The sequence below is a fragment of the Papaver somniferum genome, chromosome 7 (assembly GCF_003573695.1).
Source record: "Papaver somniferum cultivar HN1 chromosome 7, ASM357369v1, whole genome shotgun sequence".
In the NCBI taxonomy this organism is placed as follows: Eukaryota; Viridiplantae; Streptophyta; class Magnoliopsida; order Ranunculales; family Papaveraceae; genus Papaver; species Papaver somniferum.
This window is the reverse complement of record NC_039364.1, coordinates 117617961-117635294: the sequence shown is the minus strand read 5'-3', so window position 1 is coordinate 117635294 and position 17334 is coordinate 117617961. Positions and strand designations below refer to the sequence as shown.

Below are 17334 nucleotides of genomic sequence, written 5' to 3'. Positions count from 1 at the left end.
CTATGTAAGTCATATCTGATTGACTTAGAGGATCCGCAATTATTTAGGTTATTACTTCGTGATTCTAAGTTCGTATTTGAGTTTTTACAGACTCTAAGACCTAGTGATTCGGATCCCATCTATGAAGAAACGCAGCCAGTGAAAATATTCTATTTAGACCCTTTCATAGAACCTGAACCTGAACCGCAATTAGCGATAGTTTTCAGGAAACTAGGTAAGGGCATGCTATTCTTGTCCACTTTCTTGGTTCATTGCAGTTTCCTTTGGTCAGCTCTATTTAGTTTTGAAGACCCACAGTTATTTCGACTGTTACTTTATGGTTCGAGTTGACTAATCCTTCCTAAGTCTGGCTGAAGACTTTAAACTTAGCACTTCTTGGGAGGTATCCCATGCTCATGCAACACGGTAATATCTTTCCTTAACTCTTTCGCTTCAAATGGTAACAGTTTCTCCTTGTTCATGCTTTTAGTTTCATCTTTAGAACATTGAGGACAATGTTAGATTTAAGTTTGGGGGTATGGGAGAAACTTTTTAGTTGCAATTATTAAACTCCAGAGACTAGAAATTTATGCCTATTAAGGTTCGCACTAACCAATCTAAGTGGATGGGAACATCTTGGTTATAGGAGTTGAGGAACCAATCTGATTAGATGGAAACATCGAAAGAGTCTATTCATAAAAGCACAGAGCTCAGGTGTTAGAAATAACATGATAGTTGCACCATATCTCGTTGAGTCCTTTTCACTTCTATTTTTATTTTGTTTTTAAACTATGTTTCTATAAGTGATAGGTGGGGCCCACGATTCAAGTTGTTACCACTGCTAGGGTGAATTAGAGTGACTGAGTTACTAAAAAAAAAAACGGACCAGTTAGACCAATCGGAATAAGTATTAACACTTGGATAGCAATATGCGTGTGTTCTCCCTATTTCCGTCTCCTAAGAAAGCGTGGAATGCAGGACCCGTGGGAACTATCGTGTAATCTGCTGACAAGAAGCATGCGCTTGGATCAAAAAGATCTATTCATGTCGTTAAGTTAAAAAAAAAATGGTTATTGTTCTGTGTAGTCAACTGCTGGTTCCCTTGTATTTGCCAGTTTGTCGATCTAGATTTAAGTTATTGACCACTGGCTCCCTTGTATATGCCAGTTGTGTTGATATTAGTCAGACCGGTATCTCAGTCCATTAGGATAGGTTCATTTTGGCAGTGGCCTTCAGACAGATATGTGAAACATCGATCATTTGGTTAACATCAAAACCATCTACATTTTTCTATTTCCGTCTCCTTTTTCTATCCATATGATTAGTTTGACTCCGAATATGATGTTCATAGTGCAACTATTTGAGTAGAGCTCTGTCACTTTATATGAATTTTAGTATGCTTGAGTGTAAACTCGTGTACAACAATTGGAATTTTGCATCAGGGTACTTCCTCCTGTATTCAGTGATTGTAATCCAACCAAGGAGATTCTTTAGTGCCTTCCAAGGTTCTGCGTAGATAGATAGGGTCTGGAGTAAAGGTTTTGTGGGTACACCTCTGGTAAACCCTCCGGAGACAACACTCCGCCACTAGGGCCACCTAGGGGTTCAAATGATTTTCCTTTCTAGAATAAATTTGCTCGAGGACTAGCAAATAATAAGTTTGGGGGTGTTGATAGACGCATTTATGTGTCTAATATGTCTCTATTGTATGTATTGTTAGTGCTCAATTTTGTATTTATTGTGTTCTTTTATGTCTTTGTAGGATTTTTTAGAGAAATAAGCCCTTGCGGCGAAATGGGCTCAAAAAGCAGTGTTTTACACCCCGGAGAAATGTGTCGTAGGCACCCCAGAAATGCACCGGAAGTATCCCAGAAATGTCCCGGAGGAACCCATAAAAATTACTATTTCCACCCAATTGCTATTCGCACCCAAGCTATGGTTAAGGGGCATCCATCTTCTCTTTAAATTCAAAAACAACTTTTTGGCGGGAAATGAAGTTTTCAACTGGCAGAATTTTGATTGTCAAAATGAATGGGTTAGAGTGCGATTCAATCGCTGAAAATTGGCAGAAAGATGTGATTTGGCATAAGGAACAAAGTTTGGGTGGTGGTTTCGATCAAATTTGGATGGAATACGTGTTTTGATTCTCGAGTTCAAAACAGGGAAATCATGCACTGGAGGATGATAATCACGCGTCATGGAGAGTTATGGACGTGTTCTGATGATGTGGAATGGCTCGAGCATCACTTTGGGTCGTGAAGAATCGATTTGGAGCGTGGAGGGAGGAAGTTTGCGCAAGAAATTCCAAGTTTGGTAAAAAAATATTCGGAAAATATTGTTATTCACTGCCCGCATAATGAAGAATTATATTGGAGTTATTGGCGATATTTGGAGCTGTTGTTGGGTATAAATAGGCTCTTTGGGTCTACTAGAGAGGGTGTCGAGAGTCTGGGGGGATGAGGAGAGCCAGAGAAGAAGCAATTCGAGTTTTCCCAAACTCGGTTTCTGCTGCTGCTGATGATGATGAACATGAAGAACACGAAGAACGGACCTGCAACAGCAGTCGTTTTTCTACAGTGATAACGACTCACACATGTGGGTCGTACATCAGGCAGTCTTATTTTCCACAGCGTTTGCGACACAGCCACAGCAGTCTTATTTTGTCACTGAGGGTCGTAGGTCTCTGGTTTTATTGTATTTCTCATATTCTCATCATTTGTAAACCATTTTTGAGCCATAATAAATTATTTTGAGAGCATTTTTACTATGATGAGATAAATCCCTCGTAACCAAGGCAATGGAGGAAGCTATTCACGCAACATAAATGGGTAACTATTTCATTTAATTATATAATTCACCTAATCGCTGCTTTTGCAGAGTTTTAAATTATTTGAATGATTGTCTTAATTATTTGTTATTCAGTTTGATAGGTTATGCTTGGTTTAATCTCTTGATAATCTATGCTTAAGGTTTACAAATAATGTTTGAGAATTTGTATGATTGATAGTGAATTAAAGATAAAAGAGGACTTAAGAATTGAATAGAGTTTTGAAATATTTATCATTCAATTTTGCATAATAGTGGAATCTAGTGTCTTGGTTACCTCTCGCCCACTTTGTTAATATTTTTGTATATAATTTTATTAAATCTTTAAATTTAATCTTCACAAGTCCGAGAGTTTGAACCTTCACTACTACAACCACGAAAAATCATAAATCATGTATATATTTTTTAATTAAATAAAAAATAAAAAAATAAAATAATACAATATTTACAAATAAAATAAAAAGAAACCTAGTCTAATTATGAACAAATGAAGAAAAAATTCCTAATTTAAATATTTACAAAAAGAAACAAATAAATAAAATCTACTATATACAATATAAAGAAAATAAAATCTTGGGTTTTTATACTTTCCACTTTTTATTTCTATAAAAATCTGCACAACAAAAAAACAAGAAAAATACCCAAAGACGTAAAATAGGAAAAATAAAAAAAATAAATATACAAGCAAAATATTACAAAAGAAAATAAAAAACCTAACCTAAAGACAAGTTTGCGTCGGCGGAGCCAAAAATTGATGCAGTTTTTACAAGTGGTAAGTAGAAGGTTCGACTCTCGGACTATTTTCTAAGGTTTGGTTTTAAGATTAACTAAACACTAAAGAAAAATTAATTAAACTTTGATTCTTGTTTATCAAGGAGAGGGGAACCTAGGGCTTTGGATTCCACTACTTCTGATGGTTGTAAAATTAACAATTTATTATCTCAAACAATTACTCATAAAATACTTAAAACCATATCGAACCCAATCTCAGGTTTTGGAAAATAAAACGTTTAAATTAATTATGCGACTCTCGTCGTTACAAAAATATAACCTCCTTCGCTTATAAAAGATCGGTAGAAACTACCCAAAACAATTAAAATGAAGCATTTATAGAAGAGAAATTATTAGTCATGAATAGCACAAATAAAAGAGTAATTATTGTCTAAGAAATAAAACTATTAATAGTACATATCAAAAGTAGCTTCTTCCAAAACCCTAAAGAATAAATTAGCTACTCATATGAAGAGATATGGAAGAAAATCGATTAATCATTAAAATAATGGAAATTAGCTTACAACGATTTTCAGTGGCTAAAGATCACCAACGACCAAGCCGACCCAGTTACAGAAAAGGCTATTGCAACCAAAAATATGAACGATACTTTGTTGTGGTGGATCACTTGCGACAACTTCTACGACAGTTGATGTCAGGTCTTTGTGCTTCGTGTTCTTCATTGGCAGCAGCAGCAGAATTGCTGCAGAGTTTGATTTTTTCGTTTGTAGCTCTCTGCTCTATCCTAAACTCTCCGTCCTCATTCTTTGTGGTCCGAGAAACTCTATTATACTCCACTGGGTCATCAATCTCTGTAATGAATCAAGAATATTTTCTTTTACTCGGGAATGATATTCTTCCATATTTACGTGATTCTTCCCTTGTTTATCTCCTCCATGCACCTGTTTTAGCTCAACACACTCCTTACACGCTGAACGCAACTCCTAGACAGAGTATAACTCGTGCAAGCATGGTATATTCACGTAATCTCCTCGGAAAAGCTTAACAGAACCCCGTGAAATTCTCATGTTATGTTTTCTGCAATCCACGTGACCATCCCACTTTCTTCGAAACCGAGACACATACCTTTCCTGTTTCAACCAAACAGGCCCAAAACAGTTAATTTCTGAACTTGAATCTCGCCCAAGCTCTTCACCGGTCCAAATGAAATTTCCCAGAAAAGAGTACACCCGAAATACCATTTTCTTCAAATTCATGATTCTAGCCAATTTTATCCAAAACAAACCCGTTACCATCCATGTTTATACCATTGGAGCAAACCCAATTGATTTAAGCCTTTTAATCTCAATATAACAACTTCAATTATCGAACCCTAATTTCTACCATGAAGAACAAAATTTTCCCGCCAAAACTGAGAACTTTTTTTCATAATATCCCGATTATCTAGCCAATTCTGGTCGAAACAAATACCATTACCATCTCTTTTAAGTCAATTAGAGCAAACCCATTTAATTTCAGAGCTTTAGTCTCATTAAAACTTGTCCAAATCACGAACCCTAATTTGCTGCCATTAAGAACCAGTTTTCCCGCCAGAATTTGAAATTCAAAAGGTTGAATATGACCTCCCCTTATCCAGTTCTGGTGTCCGTTTAGCAATTTGGGGTATAAATAGCAATTTATGGGGTGCGAATAGCAGTTTGCGGGGTACAAAGAGTAATTTTGGGATGTAAATAGTAAAAAACTCATGGGTGCCTTTATCAACTCTTCTGGGACATTTCTGGGGGTGCCCTTATCCAAAGTTGAGGTGCCTTTAGTACTTTTCTGAGGTCCAAAAATCACTTTTCAAGCCGATTTCACCAAAAGAACTTATTTTCTTGAAAAGACTTAAAACAAGTTTATTAGCAATAAAATGAGTCTTAGCTAATGTAATTATGGGTGAAAATGCGTCGCACTTACGTGCTTATCAAATTCCCCCACACTTACATATTGCTAGTCCCGAGCAAAAGTAGAACGAAAATTTATCCGCTATACAGCTGGATATAGAGATGTCTGCTAAACAGCTAGACGAACCACTAAACAAGGTTGGTATAGAAATGTCTGCTAAACAGCTAGATGAACCACTAAAAAGTGGTTGAGAAATGTCTGCTAAACAGCTAGACGAATAATCAGAAAGACCCACTCAACAGCTAATCATTATTATTTATTTATTTTTTTAGACCCACTCAACAGCTGATCATATAAATATTTTTTTATTTTTTATTTTTTTAACGTGCAAGAAAATGCCCTACAATAGACCAGCTCAACAACTGGTCATAATATGCAAGAAAATAAAATAGACCCGCTCACAGCTGATCAAACTATGCAAAAAGTTAACTACTCCCCCACACTTAAATCTAACATTGTCCTCAATGTTTCTAATGAAAGCACAGTATCAAAAATAAAGTAACATGAGGATTCAGTAAAGACATCGGAAAGATAGTACCTGGATGAAGCATCGCAATCCTTCCATGGGGAAAAGAAAGAACATAAAAATAAAATTCCACTAATGTACAACAACCGGGTCCTCCAGAGGGACGTTAATATCACCATGTATGGGTTGCCTCCCATAAAGCGCTAACTTTATTGTCTTCAGCCAGACTTCCGTAGAATTAGTCACCACATAAAATCATATGGCAATAGCCGGATCAACTGTGGGTCATCCGAATCAAATAATGTTAACACAAATAGAAGAAAACTGCAACAAACCAAGAAAATGAACCAACCAAATATACCCTTATTTGAGACAACTATATCTAGTTTTGGTTCGGGTTCAGGCTCTATGAAAGAGTCTACATAAAATATTTTCATTGGTTGCGTTTCCTCATAGACGGGGTCCGTAGGATCAGGTTGTAGAGTCTGGAAAAACTCAAATAAAAACTTAAAAACACATAATAATAACCTGAATAATCGGGAATCCTCTAAGTCAACCAGATTTGACTCACACAATTGACCACAATGAAAGTGGTGGCCATTTTTAAGAAAATGTGTCGACGATTCTAATTTCCTAAAATAATTAGGTTTAGGTCTAATAACTATATAATGACACATTTCAAATTGAGATACTCCCACACTTGGTAAATAAAATTTTGGTGGGACAACAAAGTCAATTATGGTATCATGGACCGGATTAACCACATCAACCAGATGATGGGTTTCTATGAACTGAGCTTCTTTTTGGACATAATTAGGTTCAGGAAAACATGCATGAAGATAGTCTCTTAAGATGGTAGAGGCACATACGTTAAGTCCCAAATTAGGGACCTTTGTAAGAGTCAAAGGTAAACCACGGGGAGAATGATATTCACCCCCAAACTTAGAGTTCTCAATGTCCATGGACGAACTAGTCACACTTTCCGTAATTTCTAAATTATCAAATTTAGGAAAATGGTTTTTTACTTCTTCTGGGTTGAACTTAGGTGGTTCTAGATTTCTATAATCCTCAGAAGAGACTATTGTTTCTGATTCGCTAGACTCTAAAACACTACTCTCGGGATAAACTCTTTCCTCTAAACCACATCGGCTTCATAATCACATTGATATACTATACCATCTAAAACTATGATATCTCTAGTCAAATCCACTTCCTTTTGAATAGGTGAATAATCATCAACATTATTAGGATTTAAACTGGAAACAACATTATTCTCAGGTAGCTCAGTTAGGGTAGCAATTTCCTCGTCATTATGAGTACACATTTCAAATTCTTCATCGGTACTATCCTCATCATCACAATAATACGAGGATGGTTGAACCTTGTCTAAACATGCAGTGTTTTCAGATCTAACCTCAACCTCTAAATTAGGTGAATAATTATATGTATTATCACGGGTAAGATTGGAAACACTATTTTGGAATTCAAGTTCATTATGAGCAATATCCTTATGTGCATTTTGGTCCTCAAACTTATTAAGAGTCCCACACAGTTTATCCGTTCTTATTTCAGCTTCACATATAGTTTCATTGAACTTCTTAAGTGATTCCTGTAAAGTAAGACTTGTCAATTGAAACTGTTCGAGTGCATCTTCTATGGAAAGAGTTTTATATTCATCAAGAACTGGTGGCAATTGTTTGATTAAATCCTCTAAAGATTGAGAACTCTCATTTTTTCCATTATAATATTGCTCGTTTACCTGTTCGTATGACTGGTGGACGTGTGAATAGTAAATGGGATCTCCGTGGTAGGAACCATAACCTTCAGAAGGTCGATAGTGGTCCCAAGTACTATCCACACTGTTTTCATAGTACGGATAATGTCTAATTTTAAATTCAGGTCGATATTCATTGTATTGGTCTTCATAATACCAGTTCGACATATTTTGTGCACATGCAAATGCAGGGTTCACTAATTTAGGTAAGCTTGGGTTACCTTTAGCAATTATATACCTACAGTCAAAGACTGGTCAATGGTACGAGGCTAAGGCTTGTGGTGTTTCGAACGATAACGCCCAGAGGGTCCACCGTACTAAAACCAAGAATTTTCCTAAAATAGGTGCCGGAAGATGCAATTGGTGTATGCACGTGTATTCTTTTTTCTTTTAAATAATAATAAATTAATTAATTAATTAATACAGTATTTACAAATAAAATAAAAAGAAACCTAGTCTAATTATGAACAAATGAAGAAAAAATTCCTAATTTAAATATTTACAAAAAGAAACAAATAAATAAAATCTACTATATATAATATAAAGAAAATAAAATCTTGGGTTTTTATACTTACCTTTTTGGTTGTGTGTTCCACTTTCCACTTTTTATTTCTATAAAAATCTGCACACCAAAAATACAAGAAAAATGCCCAAAGACGTAAAATAGGAAGAATAAATAAATAAAAAATAAATAAATATACAAGCAAAATATTTACAAAAGAAAATCAAAAATCTAACCTAAAGGCAAGTCCGCGTCGGCGGCGCCAAAAACTGATGCAGTTTTTACAAGTGGTAAGTAGAAGGTTCGATTGTCGGACTATTTTCTAAGGTTTGGTTTTAAGATTAACTAAATACTAAAGAAAATTTAATTAAACTTTGATTCTTGTTTATCTAGGAGAGGGGAACCTAGGGCTTTGGATTCCACTACTTCTGATGGTTGTAAAATTAACAATTTATTATCTCAAACAATTACTCATAAAATACTCAAAACCATATCGAACCTAATCTCAGGTTTTGGAAGATAAAACGTTTAAATTAATTATGCGATTCTCGTCGTTACAAAAATATAACCTCCTTCGCTTATAAAAGATCGGTAGAAACTACCCAAAACAATTAAAATGAGGCATTTATAGAAGAGAAATTATTAGTCATGAATAACACAAATAAAAGAATAATTATTGTCTAAGAAATAAAACTATTAATAGTTCATATAAAAAGTAGCTTCCTCCAAAACCCTAGAGAATAAATTAGCTACTCATATGAAGAGATATGGAAGAAAATCAATTAACCATCGTATTAAAACTAATGGAAATTGGCTTACAACGATTTTCAGTGGCTAAAGATCACCAGCGACCAAGCCGACCCAGTTACAGAAAAGGCTATTGCAACCAAAAATATAAACGATACTTTGCTGCTGTGGTTAACTAGCGACAACTTCTGTGAAAATTGATGGCAGGTCTTTATTCTTCGTGTTCTTTAATGACAGCAGTAGCAGAATTGCTGCAGAGCTTGATTTCTTCGTTTGTAGCTCTCTGCTCTATCCTAAACTCTCTGTCCTCCTTCTTTGTGGTCCGAGCAACTCTTTTATACTCCACTGGGTCATCAAATCTCTGTAATGAATATTTTCTTTTACTCGGGAATGATATTCTTCCGTATTTACGTGATTCTTCCATTGTTTATCTCCTCCATCCATCTGTTTTAGCTCAACACACTCCTTACACGCTGAACGCAACTCCTAGACAGAGTATAACTCGTGCAAGCATGGTATATTCACGTAATCTCCTCGAAAAAACTTAACAGAACCCCGTGAAACTCTCATGCTCTGTTTTCTCCAATCTACGTGACCATCTCACTTTCTTCGAAACCGAGACACATACCTTTCCTTTTTCAACCAAACATGCCCAAACCAGTTAATTTCTGCACTTGAATCTCGCCCAAGCTCTTCACAGGTCCAAACGAAATTTCCCAGAGAAGAGTAAACCCGAAATACCATTTTCTTCAAATTCATGATTCCAGCCAATTTTATCCAAAACAAAACCTGTTACCATCCATGTTTAGACCATTGGAGCAAACCCAATTGATTTAAGCCTTTTAATCTCAATATAACAGCTTCAATTATCGAACCATAATTTCTCCCATCAAGAACAAAATTTTCCCGCCAAAATTGAGAACTCCGTTTTCATAATATCCCGATTATCTAGCCAATTCTGGTCGAAACAAAGACCATTACCATCTCTTTTAAGTCAATTAGAGCAAACCCATTTAATTTCAGAGCTTTAGTCTCGTTAAAACTTATCCAAATCACGAACCTTAATTTGCTGCCATTAAGAACCAGTTTTCCCACCAGAATTTGAAATTCAAAAGGTTGAAGATGACCTCCCCTTATCCAGTTCTGGTGTCCGTTTAGCAATTTGGGGTATAAATAGCAATTTCTGGGGTGCGAATAGCAGTTTGCGGGGTACAAAGAGTAATTTTGGGATGTAAATAGTAAAAAAACTCATGGGTGCCTTTATCAACTCTTCTGGGACATTTCTGGGGGTGCCCTTATCCAAAGTTGAGGTGTCTTTAGTACTTTTCTGAGGTTCAGAAACCACTTTTCGAGACGATTTCTCCAAAAGAACTTATTTCCTTGAAAAGACTTAAAACAAGTTTATTAGCAATAAAATGAGTCTTAGCTAATGTAATTATGGGTGAAACTGCGTCGCACTTACGTGCTTATCAGTACTCCAGTGATTCTGAACGTGTTCAACTCAGCATCATAGTTGTTGAAGATCCGTAGCCATAACAATAAGAAAACAATTATTCTCAATTATTGTTATACATTGTCATAGTACTAGGATATGATCCGTGCCGTAACGGTCCGGGATTCCGTGTATTTTTTGATATTAAAATCCACAATTTTTCATCTTGTACACGGGTAGCTTCCATGTATTATTTTTTATTTTATTTTTTATTGTAGTCAAAAGGAAGTCTTGTTGTTAAATGCGGTCAGCACACTAAAAGCAAGTCTGAAATATTTTTTGTATCCATTCCAAACACTTTTTTTTTAAGATTCTTTTGGATATTATGGCTCTTCAATAATTATAGAAATAAGATTTACAATGGCGATTAAAGGTACCATGAGCTATTCACGGCGGAAAGCTGGAGAGTGGAGTCACTCAAACTATTCATGATTATCATAGCTTAGGATATGACCCGTGAATAGCTAATTTTGGTGGGAGTGAGAGCTTAGGAAAGAAGAAGAGTAGGAAATGATTTAAACTTACAAATAATCGCTGGAAATGATTTAAACTTACTAATGGTCTAGGGCATTAGCATCGAGTTACAGTTCAGCTGTAACAAACGTTTTGCGGGATATTCTCGTCCTTTTATTATTTCTAGTTTGTTTACAGTTACAAAATGAATTTCATTGATCAAACTGGTAAAATAATAAATTTTCATTAATGTTTTTTTAAGAAGCAATTTGTACAAAAGCCACAATCAGGCTTGAAAATAGCTTTTACGCTTACATGATAGGTCTATAATTAAAATACTCTCATTCAGATATCCAAGTCCATTTCTTGCAGGGCCCGAGCATGGTAAATGATTGCTTTTGAAAGTGGTGATGCCAATTGCATTATACAGCTTGAAAATGCCCATTGCATTTCAATTGAGAAGTTCTTACGTATACCCAAACAGATAGATAACGCACCTTTGATGATATTGTGGTGATCTCTGTAGCTAGTAGTGTGAATGGATCTTAAAAAAGTTGAAGCATATAAGTCCACCGCGGCAAGGCATCATAAACGAAACACAGAAAGAAAAATTTGTTACCCGAACAGTTACCAGTATTATTTTCCTCGATTCATTTTCATAAATGTTTTATTTGATTCAAATTGTTCTCCTCCAACTGCAATTAACAAATGTTACCCTAAATCCTTGATAAGCAACTCGAACATTATCTAAAGCAAGATACAACTATATCACTCTGTCAATCTGATTCTCCAAGTTTTATATAAAATGGATGGAAGTAAAACCAAATACAACCATATCACTCTGTCAATCTGAACGGGCTGCAACTTTCGGATTTGGTAAAAAAATAGCATTGATTTAGCCAAATCTTATGACTAATATCTGAAATCCCTGAGACATTAGGTACAAAATACACAACAAAGAACTTAAAAGCAAGTAAGCCAGTTCAGAACTTCATACCTTTGAAGCAAAAGTCACATTTTACCAACTTAAAAGCAAGGATCTGCAAATAGGGCATGTATCAGACTGCTTTCAAATATCAGCTAAACATAATTCTCCACTATTTTTATGGTAATCTAAAAAATAGAACCTTACAAAAGGAACCCTTTAAAAAAAAAACTACTACAACTATCAATTATATCTGTCATGATGGTTTAAGGGTCACCTATATTGTTCCAATATTTCAAAAATAAAATGCTACAGCTGACTTGGGAAGCTTTAAGAAGCATATGGTAGATTTCTTATAGCTGCTAATCTAAAGAAAAAAAGAATGCTTATTTCTTCAATACAAAACAGAAAATAAGGAAGTGTTAAGCATTGGCACGCATGGTCTCAGGCTCAGCAAAGGAAATTTCTGCCAGTGCTTTCACTTCATGTTTAACATTAAATATTTTTTTTAATTTATTAAGGATGCTTTAGCATAGACATGCATACTAATCGTCCAGTTAATGTACTGTTAGTTGCTAACCGCCTAGTTAAAAGCAAGCAAACCAAAAGAAAGTAAACCAAGTTGACTCCAAAAATAATATAGTTCACCAAATGGCACAAACTCATAGTTGTCGGCGACCTGCACATGAAGATAGGTAGTCATATACTTAAAAATGCTTACATTTGATCATTTAAAGTTTAAAGTTTCTTGGAAGCTTTCCAACTAAATATGAAGAAGAGAAAAGGTAAGAATCTGTAGAAAAGAAAACTAAAACTAAATTAAGAGAGTACAGTCTACAAAAGAAGTCATTGTGCTAGATAAATTTAGTAAAAACAAAGAAATTCAGCGACAAAGAGCTCGATTTTATGGCCTAATTATAATACAGGTTGCTGGTTATCTTCTCTAACATATTAGAGATGTGTCAGATTTACTATACTCCATCAAATTCCATAGCGAACGGGATTGGATTATCTTAATCATATAAAAGACGCTAAAGCGAGCAACGAAGATTTGGCACTTCGTCAACCCAAGTAAATGGTTTACAGTGAACTTTTGGAAAACCAATAAATTAAATCGCTCAATTGAAAACATGTTAGAGCCGTGAATGGCTGGAAGAAAGCTATAACCAAATTCGTGTTCATTCCGAGAACCCCCACCCGGAAATAAGCCTTTTTCCAAAACAACCAAGGAAACCATATTGACAAAACAACATCATATCTCAATTATGAAAAACAACAATTGGCCAATTGCGGAGCCATTTATCTAAGAACGCGTATCTAAGACTCTAAATTAGGGATGGTGCAGCTTATAGGTACTACTATAGAATCAAGCTTACTATTATCTTAAAAATAAATATGAAAAGGCAAAACAGAGTAAGGTTTTGGAAAGAGAAAACCCATACAAGTTAAGCATTGGTTTTATGTGTGCGAATACATAACAGAGAAGATTAACAGTCGGGGGGAATGAAAATAGATGAGGACTCAAGGTATTACCTTAACTTGAACCTTAAGGCTGCCACATATAAATAAAAAGACATTAATATTTACCTTAACTTGAACCTGAAGAATGCGAACATAAGCAGAAGCTCCAATAACCGTTTTCCTAGCCTAAATTTGGTTAGCATTAACACATCTAAATGATATGCTTTTCAATGGAATGAAAATTAGATGTACAAATGCTGGGAGTGACTCGAATGCTTGCAACAGCATCAACATCGGTCAGTAAAAACAAACCTGTTGAAATGGATTTTCACTTCTGGTCCTACAATATAATTTATTTGCTTTTGCTAGAAAATGAAATGACAGAAAATTAAAGTAGCAGTGAAGGTGGAATCATACAATTGAAGGTAAAATCCAGGAATCAAATAAAACTGATACGAATCATACAATTGATTATAACAACAATTCCTCAAATCATCAACACCATGGAACAACATTAAGAATCATATAAATTCATGATTGATAGGAAAAAAAAAAAGAGTGAAGATTTGCTGAATCACAATTCGCAACATAAAAAATCAAATAAATATGCATAATATAAGGTATTTGATTCACAGGCATACATGATTCCAAACAAATCAAAGGGTTTGTTATACTATGAAAATACATGATAAAATGCAATACATGAACGAAAATTCAGCTAGCTTAGCATTCAAAACTAGTTACCTGAGTTAGATGGCAGATCTTTTGTCAATCGACCAACCAAAATCTGAAACAAATTGAAGAAAATATTAAGAAATTCAAATCGAAGAAGAAACCAATTCCAAATATACCAATTAATGGTCCCTGAGTTGTTTTGTAAAAGCATATCATTTAGATGTGTTAATGCTAACCAAATTTAGCCCTGTGTGAGAGAGAGAGAGTATATGCTGGAGACAGAAACGGAGAAATATTGGAAGATGATAACCTTTCTCAAGTACTGGGAAAGAAGAGAAGACCTAACCTGTTTGTTATGGTAACGTAAGAGAAGAATAAATGGTAAAAGTGATCTGGGTCGTCGGTGGACCTTATTTATCTCCCACGTTACCATAGTCAATGTATTGATTAATTAAGTCGTCGGTGGACCTAATTTATTATTCTAACGGAAGAGATTAATGAATGTATTATGGTACCGGAAAAGATAATCAATGTTAGAAGTGATCTGGTCCGTCGGATGCGAGCGTTAAATATGGGTTGATTCTCAGCCACGATTTGTCTTTCAACTTTCTCAACTTTGAGAGCAGATGCTGGCCATGGATCGCGATCAAAAACCCATCCACAACCGTCGGATTGGGCAAAAACCATTTGTTTTTGTAAGATAGATTATTACACAACATCAAAGTTCAATTGTATCACAACTTTGACAATAATACTACGGTGATATGTGTCACTCTCCCTTAGTCAATACTTCATCTCACAATGAAAACCACTCCTCCTTACATAATGATCTGCAAACCATATGTATATGTAGTGTGATCTGTAAACCATATGTATTGGCAAAGGTACGAAAACTAGCGGGATCATAATGAAATTTTCAAAGAGATACTCCATGAATAAAAAGGAACATATCAACTTTGTTTCGATGATTTCACATAATCGAAACTTAGTGTATTCGTCAAGGAGTTTATAAAGATACAAGATAACTCCTACAATATTCCACAGCCGCACTCCCCACAAAGATTTGGAAATTAAGCACAAGTTCAAATAAGAACTCTCCCCCATAAAATGTCATTCCCGAAAGAACAACAAGAGCGACCTTACTTTTGCAAGAAAAGAAAGATTGCTTTGGACATTAAAAAATCACATGAAACATGATTTTGTATCCAGAAAACTCAATTAAATTAACCACAAGGGAACCTTAATGATTAATTCAATCGGAAATGCTCAACATAAGAAAACTTACTGAGCCACACAGTATTTTCACATAGAAGTGGATCGGGGAAAGATCAATATTGCGGAATATTCAAAGATTCATTCTATTTTTCATAAATATTTGCATAATGATACCATAGACTTAATCTTTGACATATAATTCAGAAGTTCATTCTATTTTCCATCAATATTTGCATAATGACACAATAGACTTAACTTTTGACATATATGGGACAACCATAATTCACGACGTAAACACACATATCCCATAACATTATTTGTAATATATGAAACCAATAAAGATTAATACTTTGGAAGTCTCCGTCATAAAAGGTATCACTGATATCCTTGATTCCTCAAATATTATTCTAACTGATGAGTTAATCATACAAAAAAAAAAAAAAAAACTAGGGTCGCAAGTAGACAGTCAGACTCAACCAAGGAAAAACATCCAAGAGTTATATCTCAATTTCTTAATACAATCTGCAATCGAACATATAGAAATCTGTGAGCCCGATTGATATGAGAAATAACTTGAGCGGTATCAAAAACTAATGTTCAAGTGTCAATCGATTTCAATCAACAACCAAAGGTCAGATTTACCAATTAATTGAACTATGCACAACCTGTGATATTTCAATTATATAAACAAATATAATGCGGAAAAGAAATAACACACACCAAAATTTTCTATAACGAGGAAACCGCAAATGTAGAAAAACCCAGGGACCTAGTCCAGATTTGAACACCACACTGTATAAAGCCGCTACAGAAACTAGCCTACTACAATTTAACTTCAGACTGGAATGTAGTTGAGCCCTAACCAAGTCTCATACCTATTAAGGTACACTCGCGTTCCTTACGCCTCTGAATCCTAGAAGGACTCTATGCACTTGATTCCCTTAGCTGATCTCACTCACAACTAAGAGTTGTTACTGAAAAGACGAGGCTACCCCAAATACACCGCAATCTTTTAATCATCCACATATAGGTGCTCTTACCGAAAGTGATCGTCCATGGACAAACTCTAGACAATGCAACAAATCGGTATTCACACTTTGTGTGATTGTCTATGGATACGAGATCGAGACAATACGACTATCAAAGTGTGATACTTGATAATATGTTCAGACTTGACCAAACTTTATAGGATCAGTATCAAGTATATCGGAGTTAACGTTTGTGTAATTTACTTTAAATTATGTAAACAAATATAATTGCGGAAAACAAAAGTAAATCACACAGCAAGATTTTGTTAACGAGGAAAATTGCAAATGCAGAAAAACCCAGGGACCTAGTCCAAAATTGAATACTCTCAGAATTAAGCCGCTATACAAAATCTACACCAACTTCGTATAGTCGAGACCAAGCAACTACCCCTAGTTCGCTTAGTTTCCTTAGTATCCTTGCGCTTCCGACTTTGATGAGTGCACGCACTGGAACAATTCCTTTGGATTGTATTCCAAACAGTAAAGGAACAACAAATCTGTTTGGTAACAACTCTTTCGATTTTTTCAAGATAAATATATCTCAAGTCATACACAAAGGCTCTTCCGTTTAATCTAATAAACTCCTTTGCATGGTTAGATCAAATCTATCCAATAACTATCAAAGTAGTCAAGTTTAGATTCGCACTCAATCCAAATAAATCTCAAAGAGATATATTTAGAATGTAGATATCACGCAACTAATCAATCGAATAAATCCGATTCTAGTTGGATCCCAGCCGATCAAGGTTTGTGCACACCAAAGATATGAGAACTAAATCTTCATCGTCTTCAAATCTTCTTTGATATTCAATAAACACCTGCACAACACCACTTCAATCTCTTGTGATCAATCCCACACAGAACGGAGTCTGTTAACAATGGATTATCACAAGATGTCTTTAGATCTAAAAACAGTTCTAAAGATCTCGTCGATACTTCGATCTAGTTTGAGTGAATCTTATATCAGAAGAGAAGACTCTTAAGAATAAACAAACTAGGTGCAATCAAAGTTTCAACAACCGTTAGTCAATCAAATCAATCGAAAACTAATAACACTGCAATTATATAGTTTCCCACCAATGGTACTCGTAGAGCTTCTTGATCCCACAGAAGTC

The 17334-nt window shown here is 35.1% G+C and overlaps 1 long non-coding RNA gene across 3 annotated transcripts; it reads right to left on the bottom strand.

Annotated features, from left to right (window-relative positions):
• Positions 1 to 11125: 11125 nt before the first annotated feature.
• On the bottom strand, positions 11126 to 14379 carry LOC113298234. Of its 3 annotated transcripts, none has more exons than XR_003334105.1 (2): positions 14323 to 14379; positions 11126 to 14088 (listed from the first exon to the last, which is right to left on the bottom strand). It is a non-coding gene; the product is annotated as an uncharacterized LOC113298234 (long non-coding RNA). The 3 variants fall into 3 exon arrangements; XR_003334104.1 differs by having other exon boundaries at positions 14287 to 14340; XR_003334103.1 differs by lacking the exon at positions 14323 to 14379 and adding an exon at positions 14213 to 14315.
• Between the last annotated feature and the right edge of the window lie 2955 nt (positions 14380 to 17334).